General features: G+C 40.8%; 1 long non-coding RNA gene across 5 annotated transcripts in view; it reads right to left on the reverse strand.

Annotated features, from left to right (window-relative positions):
• The window catches only part of LOC135299006 (uncharacterized), a 38,046-nt gene extending 29,092 nt beyond the window's left edge, over positions 1-8,954 (reverse strand). For 2 of the 5 annotated variants that reach the window (XR_010361023.1, XR_010361025.1), the window contains exon 1: positions 8,761-8,953. This is a non-coding gene — a long non-coding RNA (uncharacterized LOC135299006). Of the gene's footprint in view, positions 1-8,760 lie in introns of all 5 variants that reach the window. The other 3 variants (XR_010361026.1, XR_010361022.1, XR_010361024.1) reach the window with 3 other exon arrangements.
• Between the last annotated feature and the right edge of the window lie 9,529 nt (positions 8,955-18,483).

Genomic DNA, 18,483 nt, shown 5'->3' on the forward strand with positions numbered 1-18,483 from the left:
AACTGTGATTATCAAAGGGAAATCCATGGGGCATTCACCATTAAAAACTGAGTTAACAAGGCATTCTGCATTTCCTCTGTAGAGTTTTCTTTGAGAGAAGATTTAAGGGGTGCTCTGAATGAAGTAGCTCAATAAATACATTGCAGTGTCACAGCAAACCTTCCAAAGCACATCCTGACCCACACATTGGCATGGTACCACAACAAGGCAGGCAGGTAGCACTTGCTAGCAAGGAGCAGTACAATGCAAGACAAGGTCCTAAAGTTCCTCAAAATCTGAGCTTTGGCCAATCTGTCTGGATAAAACAAACATGGCTTGGAGCAACAGGCAAGGGGGATCCTCCACACAGAAAACCATCAGGCATATTTGCCTCCTACCCCGTCCCAAGAAGCTCAGATTGGACCACAGCCCTGCTCTTTGTCAGGTCTCAGCAGGGAGAGGTGGAAGCATTAATGAAGGGTTTCCCTGGCATTACAGCTGGAACACTCAGTTCTACTGTCAGGGAAAGTTTAGATTCTGCTGGGGTGGAGGTGGGGAGGGGATTGTTGGGGTTTTTTTTTTTACAATACAGCTTTTACCCCAAAGTTAATGCACTCCTCAGACCTTTTCAGCTAGAAGGTATCATGTTTTAAATCTAAATTCCCTGTAGAGGGATACACACTATCAATAACTTTGAGCAACTCACCACTGCAGACAGCAGGGAATTCTGCTCAGAAAAGAAATCAATGGCATAACCAAGCCTATGGTTGTTGGGACTGTTTTATATATATTGCTTTATAGCTTTTAAATGAATCCTGACATTGATCCTCAGAAAAAATAATGAAAAATTAAATGAAAAGGAGAAAAAGATGACAAAATACTGCAGCCAAAATGCTGGTAAGGCCAAAGACAGTAACGTATCGCGTTGCTGGAATATTAAATGGAGAATCCCGAAAGTATCACAAAATAATTTTGCTAGAAGCCCAGCAGGTGTTTGTGGGATCTGCCTGCATACTTTAATTATTTATTGTGGAAACAGTCTTAAAAAATAGAGTAGGGCTACCACTATCAGAAGTGAAAGACTACAGAAGGCTAGCCAAAGGGAAGACATGTGGAATCCTTCGAGAACCTCTCCACTTCTAAAACAAAGGGACCACATTTCCTAAATCCTTCAAGTACACAATCTTACCTATTCGGTGCAAAAAAACCAGCCAAGCACAGAAGCTTTGCCAACATGCCAGTCCCAGAAGCTACAAACAGAAAATCCAATTTTACTGGCTAAGAAGCCACCCCTACTTCTCCAAGCTTTAATGGAGTAGTGATTAATTGCGCCAAAGTGGATCTGGCCCAGTCCTTTCAATGCAACACTATTGATTTACTCCTGCAGCACAAGTAGCCCACCAGATTTTGACATTGAAATATGATCTCCTTTAATGACGCCCTCTCTTAGTAATATCTTCCAGCTTCCTCTGTTATTCATTCTGGGATTTAGATTTAATTTGGATGCTGTTATGTTGCATATACTTTTATTGTGCTCTGTTTACAAAATGATTCTTGCAATTAATTACAGTAATGAGATCATGGCTAAAAGACTCACAGAATGCTGATTAGATAATTAATGATTGGTTGTTTTTTGTAGCATTTTATTGAATATATACTCCAGGTTGGTCTCTTCCCTTTCCTTTTTTGGTCTTTCTTGCCTGAGTTCTAATAGGTAATTGAATAAATGATTAGTGGGAAAGTAGATTACATGAATCATATTTAACCCCTCGGCACTTAGACAGGAATCCAGAGTAATATAACGGGAGGAATATAAGAAATCAATTTCTCTGGTATTTTCATTGTAGTAATTACAGGCTGAAAATAGTTTTAAATCAGACATTAGTTCAAAATTGTCAAATAGGCTGGACGCGACATAAGGAGTCTCTCTGTAGAAACAGGTGATGTTAAAATATTTGCCTGCCAGCAAGAACAGGACTGATCATCCTGAAAAGGGGCTGGCCAGGACACAGCAGAGCTTGACCACTCAAACCTAATGTGGCCAAGTTTACAGTAAAATGGCTGACCATGGGAAACACATTTTGTTTCTGGGCCTGGAATGGAAAGAAAAGATCAGGTCACCCTTCAGGTGACTCTCAGTAACCTCCTGTGAAACCTTCAGCCATGCCAAAAGACCCATCGCTCTTTGGGGCCAAGATACACCACAGGCAATAACACCACTGCCAGGAGCTGGACGATGAACTGGTGCAAATTCCAGACTGATCAAAACCGCACATCCAAACGCCACTGACTCAATCTGGTTTGTTTTCAAAAGACTAGATAGACTAAAGGCACAAAAGTGAGCACTTAGTCTGTGCATATATGATGATACAGTCTAATTAAGAAAACTGCCATCAACTTCAACCTCAACACAAGAGTAAAACACACAGACCTCCAGCAGGAATATAGAAAGTGAGGAACCTGTTTCCAGGCCAGCAAAGTAAAAGTACTCCCAGATGTCTTCTCTTGATCAAGCCCCAGAGAGAGTCCTCTTCCTATCTTGGTACACTTCAGACCTCATAAAAAAAACCAGCCTTTATTTAGATCACTGGGCAAACTTTATTTGAAAAAATTAGCCAAAGGAAAGGGGCTGGGCAGCCTTAACTACTATCTTATTGAAAAAGCAGAGCACACTTTCCCAGTTATTTGGCTGGTTTCTTCTTTTCAAGTCTCAAATTTTTAATTAAAAAGGGTTGTTTTCAGAGTTTTGTTGAAGTGTTTAGATCTTCTTGAACAGCTGAAAAGAACGAGCAAGGAAAACTATAACAGTTTACTTTCAGCTTCTAATGTTGCCAACAAGATGAAATACAGAATAAGTCATCATGAGAGACTGATAAGTTACATTTATTTATGGGGACAAAGGTCTAAAATAAAAGTTTTGTTGTCAGAGAAGGAATTGTGGTAGTTCCTGAATATTCTGTAGAAAAAAAAACTGAGCCATGATCAAGCTCCATCTGTCCCCCAATGATTTCCATGTGATTTTTAATGCCAGTAAGCACACAGAGCATTCCCAGCAAAACACAAGACCAGACACAACATTTGAACTTGGTCCTGCAATTGCAGGGAGTTTCAACAAGCCCAAGTGCCAGGTCCTGGCCTTTGGCCACAACTACCCCAGGTATTGCTACAGGCTTGGGCAGAGTGGCTGCAAAGCTGCCCAGCAGAAAAGGTTACTGGTCGACAGCAGCTGAACATGAGCCAGCGTGTGCCCAGGTGGCCAGGAAGGACAGTGGATCCTGGTATGGATCAGCAATAGTGTGGCCAGCAGGACCAGGGCAGTGATTGTCCCCCGGTACTCAGCACTGGTGAGGCCTCACCTCAAATCTTGTGTTCAGTTCTGGGTGTCTCACAACAAGAAGGATACTGAGGTGCTGAAACTTATCAAGAGAAGGGCAACAGAGCCCTGGAAGGGTCTGGATCATAAGTCTGATGAGGAGCAGCTGAAAGACCTGGAATTGATTAACCTGGAGAAAAGAAGGTTCAGGGGGGACTTTCTCGTTCTCTAAAACTATCTGAAAGCAGCTTGTATGAAGGTGTGGTCAGCCTCTTCTCATCAGTAAGAAATGGTAGGACAAGAGGAAATGGTCTCAAGTTGCACCAGTGAACATTTAGATTGGATATTAGGGAAAATTTCTTCAAGGAAATGGTGGTCAGGCATTGGAACAGGCTGCCCAGGGAAGCAGTGAAACCACAATCTCTAGTCAGAAAAGTTTGGATGTGGCACTCAGGGACAAGGTTGAATGGTGGACTGAGCAATGCTAATGTAAATGGTTGTACTCTACTTTAGAGGTCTTTTCCAGCCTTAACAATTCTATGATTATTCCACTACTGAATCAATCCACCCAGATCACAGCATATGCCATGCCAGCCTATTTTGAATACATTCTCACGCTGATATAATGAACAAAGGTGAATTATCCTCTCTCCATATACTACCAAAGACACAAGCCTCCACAGAGAAATTCCTACAAGACGGACCTATTCACTCATGGACAAACAGATTAAGCTATCAAATGCCCAAGGCACAAAACTTTCTCATCATCCTCCTGTATTTCTTCAGCTGTCAGCTCAGTAGCTTTCCAATGAAACACAGATATCTTACAATTCATTTTCAGACGAGAAATAAACTAGTAGGAGAAAAGTCAGCAAGATTTCTCTATAGCCACCATCAAAAAAGAAACATAGCCAAGTGGGTAGGAGATCTGTACATTTGAGGGAAGTTACATATTGCACACAATTTTTTTCCTACACAGCATGGTTATAGATAATTAGCATACATGATTGCTAAGAACACAATTATAAGACCCTGGATAGAGCTGAATTTTGCCAGAATCCAATTCAAATCAGGGGGTATGAGGGTCACAATCTGTTCTGATTATATCATATGTTATAGACGCTTCCAATATGTTTAAGATGAGGAACAAGATCACTACTAATACAACACAAGGTTTTTCATGAGCTACAGTAGCTGGATATCTTGAAGTAAAATCAAAGTCAAGCAACATTGCTTGTTCGGTGAGAATAGTTAACAACAAACTTGCTCAAGATGCTTTTTGATAACCCACATACAGCACCTAACACCTGATGAGTCATTGCTTTAAGACATTAAGGGATTAACATCTACCTTGAATGAGAAAAAGCATACAAAGGATTTGATTTTATTTTATTTATAACTGTCCTGCAGTTACACAACAGTCTGTGGCAGGCTGCTGGCACCTTGCCTGCACTCTAACCACATTTATCTTGTACTCCTGCAAAGTAGTTTTTTGCATACAAGATTTGAATGCCTTCTACGGTTCCCAGCTGAGAGCTAGACCCTTGCACTCACCTTAACTCACCTTCTATGACCAAGGTCTGAATGAACTGCACAGCAAGCCAGAAGTACATTTAGAAGATTTTTTTTTAAGTTTCTGGATACTCCAGATACTGCTTTTGCAGAACACCTGCTTGCAAACTACCAGAGAAGCTACCATAGAAAAAGTCTTTGTATCTGGCACTTCATTTATATAATGACATTCAAAGAAAGCCATTGCTCCAGCATGAGTCCCTTCCATGGGATGCAATCCCTCAAGAACAGGCTGCTCTGGCATGACTCTTCTGAGGGTCACCAGTCCTGACAGCAAACCTGCTCCAGTGTGGGGTCCTCTCTCCACAGAGCCACAGGAGCCTCCTCTCTCCTGCCAAGGAGGCTGCTCCCAATGTTATCCCAATGGGGTAACAATCTTCTTTGGGCATCCACCTGCTCCACTGCGGACCTCCAGGGGCACAGTTGCCTTACCACTGTCTTCCCCATGGGCTGCAGGGGAGTCACAGCTCCGATGCCCATTGTACCTCCTGCCCCTCCCTCACTGACCTGTGTGTCTGCAGGGCTGTTCCTCTCACATGCTCTCACTGCTCTCTCTGGCTGCTTTTGCTGTTGCACAGCTATTTCCCTCATTCTTAACTCTGTTATCCCAGAGGTGCTGTCACCAGCACTGATGGGCTCGGCCTTGGAGAGCAGCAGTTCCATCTTGGAGCCAGCAGGCATTGGCTCTAACAAACATGGGGGAAGCTGATAGCCCTTTATCACAGAAGCCATCCCTGTAGCCACCTCCCACCTATAAACAGCCTGCTGGCTAGACCAAAGGCCAGTCACTCACTCCATTTATAAACCCAGGTCCTGCACTCCGTGTGTCCCTGGACTGCCTACCACAGCACACATGATTCAGGCTTCCTGCTGTCAGTAAAGCTCAAAATAACCTTTAGCTCACCATATCTAGAATTCCAAATAGCCAAAAAAACAAGTCAATTTAATTAAACCAGGAAGGAGATATTTTGGCTTTGGTTTAAGTCATACATTTCACTACAAGCAGTTTCAGTCAGTCTTCATTTTTGAAAACCCCATGTGTGTTTGGGTCAACCATTGACCAATTAGAGTGAGTGTCAGTCCAATGACTTGCCAAACTAATGTTTACATCAGGCAAACTTCCTAAGCCAAGGCTAACCTCTTCACTTCACCGAGAACTATATTGTACAGTTAACCACTAGCACTGCAATTTCCCTCAAGCTGGAGTATATAGTTTGGGGAAAACCCATGAGCATTCTCACCATCTGAGATGAAAGCTGCTGAATATTTTGCCCTGCAGCCAGACTGCAAAGTGCTATAGAAGCAAGAGAAAAATCAGAAACTTGACAGAAGAAAATACTTGCAGCTAGTTCTTTTAAGAAGAACCCTGTACATCACAGATACCACGATAGCAACTCCTGTTCTTCTTAGTCATAATACAGGGAAGCCAATACTGCCTAAATATTCATCCCACTTCCACAAAGCAGTTGAAAACACCTATCATACCTGGACATATACACCAACCTCAATCACACTACTGCTTAACTACCTGCTCTCTCCCCAGTTGCAGTCACACCACTTTGGTCCCTTGAAGGACAGTTAAATATAACATAAAAGCAGATGAAGTAGAGACAAACAGTCATATTAAACTGAAGAGCAGGACTTCAGCTGAAGGATGCAGTTTCCCATCCACATATGACAAGTGGATGTACTGAGTTTGCTTGACAGACATCACCTATGATTTTTTTTTTTATTTACTAGACATCTGAAATAGAAACCCTACTCCTTTGCCCTTTTATACACTCAGGCCTAAATAGAAGATATTGACTTAGGTGGTCATTTACATCAGAACTCAGACTTCACATTCATAGGCTATGAGGCATTTCCATGGTCTGTGCCATGCCTGATGTGATGAGCTAACTCCCAAATCAGTATTTCTTGCTTTGATTAATAAGACATAAGGTAGACCTTATCAGCACACTACAGGAATTAAATGCTTATTTTTTAATTATTCGCCTGTTGACACACCACATTTATTCTAGCAGACACAATATTAGTATGAGGAAGAAAAAAAATCTTGAAACCCTAGGACCAGTACAAAATGGTGAGACCATAAAAATCAACTGGCCATTACAGCTACGTGATAAAGGAACATCATTCAATCTTTTTTTTTTATTATTATTATTAGAGTAGATTCTATATAAGAGAATTTTTTCAAGTATTAATTACTAATATAAGAAATACTATGGAAACATTACCAACAAGGAAAGTAAAATTGTCAAAGGAAAACCCAGGCATGAGTTCAGTTTCTTGAAGTTAAACCTGTGAAGGGGTTGAGTTTTACAGCATGAATAAGCACTTCTAGTGAAGTGACACTTTCCTCAGATGCTGCACATTACAGAGACAAAGGTACTAAAAATAACTTTTAAGATGTCCAATGTAGCTTCTATATGTTACCTTTTTAAATCCTTCAGGTAGATCTATGTTTGTCTTTTGCAAGTTTCAGAGACGTTTCCCATTTGGGAGGCCTTGATTTCACCTTAATTTCAATTCTAGACTCAACAGCTAAGGAGACAATAACTCTTCAGATGTCCATGATGGTTACTTTCTGTGCTCTTTGGTCTAATTTAACATGAATATGTACAGTTAAGCAGAAAGAGTCCATCCTTACTATCCTTCAACCTGCATATAATCCTATTTACCACTGGTGAGACAAACAGATTCATAAACCCTGCATTTGGCTAAGAAAAAGTTTTCCCTGTTGGGGAATTATGAGCCTTATCCTTCCTACTCACCCTCCTCATCCAGGAGCATATAACTCATGGAGCAGTTTAAAGCACTTACCAATTATTGTTAGCACTGCACAAGTCCTTAGGGATCATGGAAAGAAAGCACCTTATCACACACACCAAATAACAGGAGCAAGGAATCAATCAGTAGAGACTTTGTCAAATGCCTCTACGCACATCTAGATGGAGAACTTGCTATAAACAGATCAAAACCAGAATGAAATCAAGTGAAAGGGTTAAGTACTATTGAACAGGTTTACAAAAATAGCACACTGGTGGCAAAAGGAAAGCCATTCAGTTCTGTGCAACCGTATCTGTGAGAAACCATTTCCAAGATTTTATTTAGGGAAGAGTGTATACGAAGCCTTGGTGGCAGCCCCTGCTTTACACATAATAAACCCCAGGAAAGTGAAAGTTTATATACAGACCATCAAAGATTCAAACAATCCTTTCAGGCTCATAGTTATGACCACATGCATCTTAAGACTCCACAGTTCTGCCATAAAACACCAGCTCACCAACAGAGAGCATGAATGAAGTCCCTAGGTCATATCATAATATGATAAACAGTCTGAATCAAATCTCTGGAACTTTACAGGAACAAAAATATACATCAGTGAAGTTACTCACATCAAGCATTATCAACAGACCATATTTCTTCTACACTCACCAAGAACCAAGTCTCTTTCCTGTGGTTTCTTGCACAATGCTTCATTTTATGCACCTGAACCAGCACTAATACATCTTTAAAATTCTCCTCAGCATGAAGTTCTACATATGCTTAAGCAGAGAAACAAACTTTGATCAATGTATTAGCAGCTCTGGATAGAAGCGCTCTGCATTAAGCAGGGAAAGCTTCCTGTACCTAGCAGGCAAAGCTTAACTAACAACTAGGGTAACAATCAGACTGCCCAAGGAAGACACAAAGTTTTAACTAATTTTCTGAAACAACAATTGCAGCAACCTCCCTCCCCCACCCTACTGTCCCAGGGGAGAAAAAAAAAAAAAAAAGCCTGTTACTTATTAGAAAAACATATGTATAGGATAAACGGGCCTTAAGAAGAAAAAGCTACTGTGCTACTTCTCAAGAATAACATGAATAGAGGAAAAAAAAACATCTTTACTTACTAGAATATGAAAGAAAGATTTCTTCAACTCCCAAAACTGAGAATCCTTATTGTCCACTTTATGTTTTAAACATGCTCTAGTATCAGAGCCCACCTACACAGGTGAGAAGCCTCAGGCTACTCATGAACAACAGCTGCTTACGGAGAAAGCCCAATTATTTTGTTGACAAAAAAGAAACCAAAGGGCTTATTAACACCATTGCCACCAACCACAGACCTCTTGTAAAGGTCTCCCTACTGCCTAAAATCATAAAATAGATATCATCTACTATTTATTGCTTGGGTGCATGCTGGAGGCTCTTGCTTATTCTTGAAAGAGAGTAATAGAGTAGAGAGTGATTTATTGCCTTTTTTTTTATTTAATGTTGGGATAGGTTGCATTTGTTAGCTTTTTTCAGTGTATGGAAGGAAAGTGCCGGTTTAGATTTGAGTCTTTGAATTATGTTGACAACAGGATTTCACCACTTTGATTTTATTCCTTTCATTTTATTTCTCTTGTATTTCTCCATAAGGCAGAAGATTGAAGCTGTTGACTGTTTCTTGTGGAAATGGCATTGCAGGTATATGGTTCATCTAGTAATGTAGTTTCATGGATGCATCCCAAAGGTATGTTATGTTGTTAACTGATATTAGCTTTTGATTATAGAGAAAAGAAAAACTACTTTTAATTATGGGTTATATATAAAATATTTTTTATTCTTCTAGTGGTTTTACTTACCTTTTTTTTAACTTCTTTCTTATACCTCCAACAGGCTTATAGAAGTCATTAATAGCTTATTAAACATTCATAAAGTGAAATTCTTTTCAGAGGACTGTTTGTTTAAAATGAAAGTAAAAGCCGTCAAAACTTGTTCTCAAACTTAATCTCTGAAATATCTCAGTTACTTTAACATTTCCTTTTATAGTTCTAGTTTTCTAATTAAGGGTATTACAGTATGCATTAATTGAAATTTTAATGAAGTTTTATATTTTCCAATGCAGGAAAATCAATGAACAGGAAAAAAAGTGTTCTAAAACTTGGCCTTATCTGGCAGACTGTTATTTTCAAAAACATAATTTTAATAATTTTCTTGAGGGTCTTAATTTTATTTTAGTCTAGATTCTAGTCTTAATGGTATTTTCAATTACTCAGAAGAATTAATGATAATTAACTGGTGAAAAATTTTAGTACTGTTTTAACATTCTGAAAGGATCTGAGTATCTCCAAATCCACATGGGTAAAATGCAGACAACAATTTTGTCAAAAAAATCAGGACTTTTTTTTATTATACTTGTGATTGCAAAGAGCACTAGAGGAGGTTTAAGTTCAAGTAACAGTTTCCTGGTCTATAACACATTTGCCATGCACGTGTCACTAAATTTCAGGTTTGACCAGAGTCATTGTGATGCCAAGATTATTTTTTTGCCTGTTCTTTTATATACCTTTTATGTATCCTCAGTACTCCTAGCATACATACTTCTGAGTCCTTAAGTCTGACAACTTAGCATTGTCCTGGTATTTTTCTTAGGCCAGTAGACCAAACACCCTAAAGCCCTTGCAGCTGAAGGCTGGAAAGCCTTATGCTACCTTGAGAAACCAAGGTCCTTCCTAGAACATACCCTGTAAACTAGAGATTTGGCCCATCCAGGGGGAAATTCCTAGGGATATGACTCCATTCATTCAAGCCTCTCATTGGGGCATCCTTGTTAGATATGCTAATTTGTAAGGTCTATAAATTGTACACATAAATTGTATGTGATTTCTCATGTGTGTGCATTTGGGCACATCCCACCTTAGCGAAACGGTGCACCACAAGGATCCTTATTAAAATACTGTGGTAGGAACTCCTTATCCCTTAAACATGTCCGGCTCTCAATTTTTAAGACCAGGAAAAGGTATAAATGGAACACAAAATTTCCAATAGCTAGCGATACACGTGCTTTTGTATTTACAGTGTTTCTGGTTCTTTGATGTTTTAACACTAAATAGAACTATTTTTTAATGTAAAAGGGAGAAGGACTGAAACTGTTTGGCAGTTCATGGTTGACTCCCTTGTACTTGAATGAGAATCACACTTCTGCTAGCCTAAAAATGATGATGCTTTTCCACATTCTGTAACTTTAACCTGGTATGCCTGTGCAATGTGCTTTCCAGTTTGCTGGCAGCCCGTCTTGCTCAGAGTGGTTGTAAACAGTGATGCTGGTATTTTTATTGGCTAATTTTACAAGCTGGCATCTGCTGTCAGCAGCTTCATGTAAACACACTCCTGCCACAGCATCTGTTCTGCTGCATATTGCCCTTACCTTAGTGCTTGCATGGAGCTGGGGAGGGAGTGATAAAGCTCTCTTCTGGAAGGAGGTATATGGTGGGAAACAGGAGCTGATTAAGACTTTCTCCTGGGACAGAGTTTCTAGAAATGGACTACTTGAGTCAATTCAAGGACACTGTTTTCTAAATGGCTTTGAAACCTTCGCTTCGAGTCCAGCCCTGCTCAGCATGTGAGCAAGCACACGCCTGCCTTATATGAGGCTAGGAAATATGATAGTTATCAGAACAGTGGATTTCTGTTCTGAATGAAAGATGAAGTTTTTTGTGAATAAAACTTGACTGAAATGACATGACTGAATTGCTAGCTGAATGCAATTGAACTAAGATTGATATTGTGGAACCCAGCTATAACCTAGTCGGGTATGAGTATCAGGAGAGAACAGATCACAGTGAAAGCCAGGACTCTTGTGCAAGCTGGATATATACATAAAGACAAACTTTGTTCTCACTGGAGACAATAAAAGATGACTATGACCTGCAGTTTGCCAATAGATTCTCAAGCTATCTAGTTATAGCAATGTATACTCTTATACTCTAAGACCAAGACAAATCAGTAGCAATGCCACAGAAAATCCAGCTTGCTTTGGTCTCAGGACAAAGAAGAGATCTAGGCAAAAGCTGAATAGTTGTATGCAATACAGCAAGTTATGATGTAGTAGCATGTTAAGTGACCTTGGCATCTTTTACTGTTTTTCTAGTGTAAACACAGTTCCTTTGAGTGTCTTGGATTTTTTTTTTTTACTTGTCACCATTAGCTTTTTTCCCAGCAGAGTACTAAGGGATGATTCAGATAGAGGTGCTAGAGAAAGAAATTAAGGAATCAGCATTGAATTTTTTTTTTTTTTTTGAGTTATTGAAGGCTTTTGGGTTTAGAAGTTCATGTAAGGTCTTGAATCAGTCCTAGGAAAAAGGTCAGTTGCAGAATGGAGAGAGCTGTATTGATGTATTAATGCAGCCTAGGAAGGAGGAGTCTTCTCTCCCTGAAGTGAGTGTTGAGTGTTCAACAGTGCCCAAGTGATATCCTATGGCTAGTGTAGCTCTCCTGTTACACTCAGTGTGTTTTTCTGCCTCCAGGGTTTGTGGAGTGGTAAAACCCAAATACTGAAAAAGTAGCTACTAATTTAAAAATAAACTAAGCCCGTTCCATTCTCCTGGAGGTGTGGGCATCCCTGCAGCAGCCTCTTCTCCGTGTATGTGACACGATGTGAATGTGCTCCCACCTTCTGGACTGGGGGCCAGATCACACACAGAGTAGGTACCCAACGCAAAGGTGCCCAGTTCCTGGGGTGGTGGCTGTGAAAAGAGTTAACGGGATGGAGTTTGCTGTAAACAAAATGGGGAGAGCCTGGTATGGAGGAAATTAATATGCAACACCCACCAGCAACAAAGCAGAAGAGAACAGAGGTTTAGCTGCTACACTGTGCACAGAATTTTAGTATATACTCAGCCTTTGTGCAGATGCTTGTGCTGGCCAGGGGATAATGACTGGTGCAAATCCCTGTAGTTCTGAGATGTTCCTATTTTCTGAATAATTGTCATTTGGTTAGGGTGACTTGACCAGAAAGGAGGGGCTGTGGATTTGATGCTTCCCTCAAAACACAGAAAAGGCTTATTTAGTATTGAAATGTTTGTTTGGAATAATTCTATTTGAATTGGTTCAGAAATATGAAATGTAAATGGTCAACTAGTTAGGTTAACAAGACAGAGAGGTAGATCTGCATCTCCTCCTGACTGGACTCTTCTCTTTCCTGTAAATGCTTATTTATCTTTCTATTCTGTGGACAGAGTAACGTTTGTCACTTGAAATATGACAATCTAACTTGTCATACATAAACACAACTTGTTTTGTTAATGTCAAAGTGTTTCTGAGCAGAAACAGCAAGAAGCCCCCAAAGAGGACATGTTATTTCTTTAATTTAATGTTCTATTGAGATGTGTAAGGGGTCTGGATAGCGTGAATATAAAATGGCAGGGAATATACTGGTTCTTGACTTAACTTCTTCAAATACACTGATCCTACAAAGGACAATGTGTTTCTGAGATGGGGTATGTTTTGAGATGGCTTTTGCTCAGTGAATAGTTCTGGGATATGGATAAAGCACTGACCTCACCAAGGGTGAGTTCTCAGTAAACTTTTATGAAAGCCTGATACTGTCTTCTGCTCACTTCCCTATGTATAAAATCTTCACTGTCTAAGGGAGCTATGCAATCAGTGCATCTGTAATTGTTTTATTAAAGTTTAGATGTTTATACCAGGCTCGGTATTTTCTGAGGTAAATGTCTTTGGGTGACTATGGCACTCTGGGTAAAATGTCTATTATGTGCCCCAGACCAGAGACCCATTATAAATTCACATTATGAAGAATTGTGCTCTAGGCTACAGCTGTAATCTGATTGCCACTCCTTTCTCGGCTTGCTGTGCATGTGTCCCATCTCCTTCACCTCCTGATTGAATGAAATTATAATCACCAACTCTCCTGTTTAGCTGGGGGCAGAATTACAGGCAGAAAATGGAGGCAGGCAGAATTGTCTGGGACAGCACATGCACGGTGAACTGAGTGGAGACTGAGCAAAGGTGCCACAGCCCAGATCTCACAAGAGAAAGAAAGGGGAGTAATGTTTAGAGAGCAAGGAGAAGTGGCTATAAAAGAGAAATAACAGGAAATAAGCTGCCAGTTTTCATTTATAGGCATATCATGATGCATGGTGTATTTACACCTCAGCGTACTGTCCAGTAATACCTCAGTGAAATCTGTGAGGAATACAAACATTGTCTGAGCACGTAGAGATGATGTGAGAAAAGCCAATTGGAATTGGATCTAGCAAAGGATATCAGAGGTCATGAGAAGGGCTGGCTTCTCTGAGGACCTGGGTGACAAGTAATGATGGACAATGGTTATCTTGAAGGGCAGTTGTGCTTGAAAAAGGAGGCAAAGGGTGTGTGGCAAGGGAATGGTGTGCTCAGAAGAATAGGGAGGTATTTGAGGCACACCAGTGATTTCAAGCATTAGATTTGGTGTGCCAAGGTACTGCTTAGAATCCTAGAATATCCTGAGTTGGAAGGGGCCAGAAGGATCATTCAAGTCCTTCCTTATTGAAGAATACTTTTGGTCCAGAAAGCTTGGTTTGTAAGCCACAGTGCCAGCTGCAGATTGAGCTCAGGGTGGGCAGGAGCCCCAGGCAAGCGGTCCTGAGCTGGTGCCAACCTTTTGCATAACAAAAGGCACAGGGACCTGTGGCTCAGCCAGGTGACCAGACACTCAGAGACACAGCAAGAGCTGGTGTCTGAGGAGGAGGAGCAGAGACTGTGAGGGTGTAAAAGCCCAGGGATTCCATTGTGGGGGTCCTTCACAGAGGCACTGGCTCCAGCTGTCTCTGTGTTACTGTGCCATGAGTAAATGGCTTTATAGAATGAGGCATCTGAGACTGCCGTGGGAAACCTGGGATCGAGCCAATAGGGAAACCTGAACTGACTGTGTGTCCCACTGTGTGTGTCCCACTGATCCCACTGTGCACGGAGTCAGGTGAGGCACCTGTTGGGTCACTGGAGCCACCCACCATGAAAGGGCTTCAGTCCAGCATTTAAAATGTCTGGTAGTAGGAGTGTGACTGCCAGAGTCCCATGAATAGTCAGGCAGGAAAGTTTCCTTAACACTGCATAGAACAATCCCAAGAAATACACCATGTGTCTGACAGAGTTGTCTAGGCTTGGTGCTGTGGCCACATCTGGGGGGAGATATTCCCTGGGTGAAGAACGTTTGTTTAACATCTAACCTAAATCTCCCCTGACACAACTTCAGGCCATTCCCTTGTGTCCTGTCACTGGCCACCAGAGAGGAGAGATCAGTGCCAGGCTTGTTAAACCTCATTGACAACAAACATTAATGAAAAAATGCTATTGGAATAGTCATGGTCCAAGAGCCAGGCTGGCTGATGATCCCCTTCAGCCTCACCTCTGGTCTAATGACCCTTTAAAGCACATGTCGTTTAACAGGGTATTTTTTGCATGTTGAGACCATGTCACTGAGCATTAAGGAAAGGGTTATTCTTAGCTGAGAAATAGCTTCCTTGGGATTATACAGGGTGTCTGTGTTGGAAGCAAAACTTGTATCAACGCACCTGAGTCATATAGCTTGATTGCAATACCACCTAATTGCTCCAGCTCTTCCGATGTGGACACTTTATCTCGTATTAAGCAGAAGTCTGTCTGGAAGACCTGGTCCTTTATGGTAGGTAAACCCTCAGTTTGGGAACTTCATGTCTGGATTTCTTTATTTTTATTTCCATTTTTAAAAATCTAGCTCTTTTCAGCAGTATTGTGTTCATAATTCTTGGCTGAGTTAAGGAAAGAAACACTGAAAGCCAAGAGTGACAGTAGGAAATACATGGTATGTCGCTGTGCAATATTTGTGTCAGAATTTGTCACATGAAGTAGTCTGTCCCAGAAAGGTGCCATTGATCCTACTTTATCATTCTGTTGTTTAAAAATTATTTATCAGACCACATGCCAGAAAATTATTTATACTTACTGAAGTAGTTCTCTGAGTAGACACTGGAGTTTTGCAAGTGAAGTATTTCTGAGTTTGGAATGGCACAACTTGAGCACTGCAGAGGAAGGAGAAAAATAAATATGCTCCTGCATTTCACAAACAGTTGAAATTAACTGATGGAAAGGACTCAAAGACGGTAACTGTGATTCAGATGGCATCTCCAAAGAACATAAATTAGTGTGTTGGCAGCTGAAATTGCTAAGCACTTGCAAGTGTTTGAGATATGGTGTGATTGACAATGATGTGATTTATTTTGGAAATTATTAGGGTTAGATTGAAATACAGAAGTCAGTATCAAACAGTTCTGCTTGGAAGAGTGAGGTGAGATGAAAAGGATTTGCTTTACTCAAACAAGAGGAAAATAGACACAGTTGGCCTCAATGTGGAATGCATGGCACTGGCTCAAGCTAATGAAACTAGGCTGCCTATAATAAAAAAAATTTCAGGGTAGCGATCCAGCCTGCTCTTAGAAATTAAGGAAGGCATTATTGACCTTATGAAACATAGTTCAGAAAGGAACTGAGTTCTGGACAGTACTGTATGCAGGAGATTAATGTAGTTCACTATTAAATGATATACTGAATTTCATCATTATATTCATTATTGTATTTGTACCTTGAAAGAATGTGCATTTAATGAGTGAAGTGCTGAATGTGAACCCTACAGTAATGTCTACATTTGATAGCATAGATCCTGATCAAAAATGACATGCTGGAAAAGGAAAAGTGAGAATGAAAAGCAAATGGATGCTCTAATATCTTTTCAACTTGATTCCGGTCTGCCACACACTTTCTGTGTGACCTTGAGCAAGTTATTCAAGGGCTAGACTGTCACAGAGCACTTTGGTACTTGTAAATGCACCCAAGTCACTGGCACAAGCTTGTGCAGTGTCTGCTATAGCTCATGACTGAGTGTCCTGAGGAGACAACCCTGTTCCTTTTAATATCTGCTGATTCTTATTCTGATAAAAGAATAAGATAACTTCATTAGTATTTAGAGAACATTGTCCCAGATCTAGAGAAGCCATAATCAATTCAGTAATGTTTATCTGAATCTTTAACCTCTCCTTTGTCTCTGTCTATCTGTGCAGGAGCAGTAATGTTCCTCTTCCTCACAAGGGTGGGTTGAGAATACTGGCTCAGGAGTGTGAGGTGCAGAGCTACTGCAGTTAGTGGATGCATGTAAATAGGTTATGATGAGAAATGTGGAAGCAAGTCCATTATTAAATTTATACAGGACTAACAGTGTAATCAAATTAGCCTTTGCACTTTCTCCTGTGCTCCACTTTCTGCATTAGAAAATCTCCATAAATCTCTGCAAAGCTATTTCATTTGTTCCCTTTAATGCTCTCCTTTGGTGTGATGCAAAGAAACACCTCAATACTTGCTAAGTAGCGAGTGGGCTGCAAGTGGTGCCAGCTGTGTCTGCTCCTCTTGTGCTCACAAGTGTGTACTTCCATCTCTGACCTGGATTATTTTGCTGATCCGTCTAATCCACATTGGCATGTGAAGTGATATACACTGTCCCCTTGGGGACAGGGAACATTCCTCTGCCTGCAGTGGTCTGCTAACACCTGGGATCTGGCTCCATGGGGGTCACTGTAAGGCAGCTAGAGGGAAGCAGTGACACAGCATTTGCAAAGGGGAGAGTGTGCTGCCACTCATCATGGGCTTTTGGAAGGACTCTTATCAGGACCGAGGGCTGGTGATGAAGCACTCCAAAAGAAAATGCCAGGCAGAAATGTCATGCTTTCTCCAAGCCTTTTCTGACTGAAACAAATACTCACATGTTTTTCCCATGTATTTTCACGGGTTTGGATCTAATTTCAGGCTGCAAATGAAGTGAGCAGATTTTCCTTAGCGCACAGTTGCCAATAGCTCCTGTGTCTTGTGGGGGCGGCAAAAGATAAATCGGTGCTGAGACCATACAAGTGACTGGGTTGTGAACTTGCACAGGCAGTGCTTTACTTACCACTTGCTCATTTTTCTTCATGCAAATTACGAGCTCGTCGGTGAAGATCCCTGACTGCAGAGCGAAGATTGCGGCAGCCGAGGGGCACAGCCCGGACATACCTGCTCTGGCCGAGCGGTGGCCCACCTGCGCTGGCGCTGTGACATTCCTGTCCCCGCTGGCTCCTGGCACTGATTTGTCTGCTGTCCACTGGGGCTCTGGCGATTGCTTTCTGCAGCCTGGAAAGGCTGCTGTGGTGTGAGTTGAACAACAGCCATTTTGTGCTCAAATTGTAGTTGCAGTCATGGTACTAATCCAAATATATCTACTATGCAAAGCTGCTTAGCTGCTCCTGGATTGCTTTTTCTTTTAATATGCATCTTGTTTTTGAACAGAAGGTAATTCTTCTGTTTCAAAGGGCTTGTGGGGAAAAATAAAAAAACCAAATTACTAAATTTCATTAGGGTATTCCTTAAAGGTGTCATCTTTGACTCTTGAAAGAAAAGGACTTTTCAAAGGAAAATGGAAATGCTTATATGTTTAACTAATTAAAAAGTTTGCTACATTAGAATGGGTCTTCTATTCTATTATTGCAATGAAGACGTGGCTTTAGTGGGACTGTTTACACTTAAATTTAAAGTATGAAATTGAATCTTTTCTCGGATGAAGGCCATGTTGAATATGGAGATGTAATAAGTGTTTCACCCTTACACTTCAGTAAAGGATAATGATATAGGGAATAGATTTGGCTGGCATTTTTTGGTTGCTGAAATAATCTGAAGGATAGACTCATTTATTTTTCAAGTGTATCCTGTTGATGATAGGATAAACAGCACGCTAATGAAATGAATTGGCAATGCAGAATTAGAAGCTAGTCAGAACATAGAAATTATATGAAGGGAACTACCTACACAAG

Source organism: Passer domesticus, chromosome 4 (genome assembly GCF_036417665.1).
Source record: "Passer domesticus isolate bPasDom1 chromosome 4, bPasDom1.hap1, whole genome shotgun sequence".
Lineage (NCBI taxonomy): Eukaryota > Metazoa > Chordata > Aves > Passeriformes > Passeridae > Passer > Passer domesticus.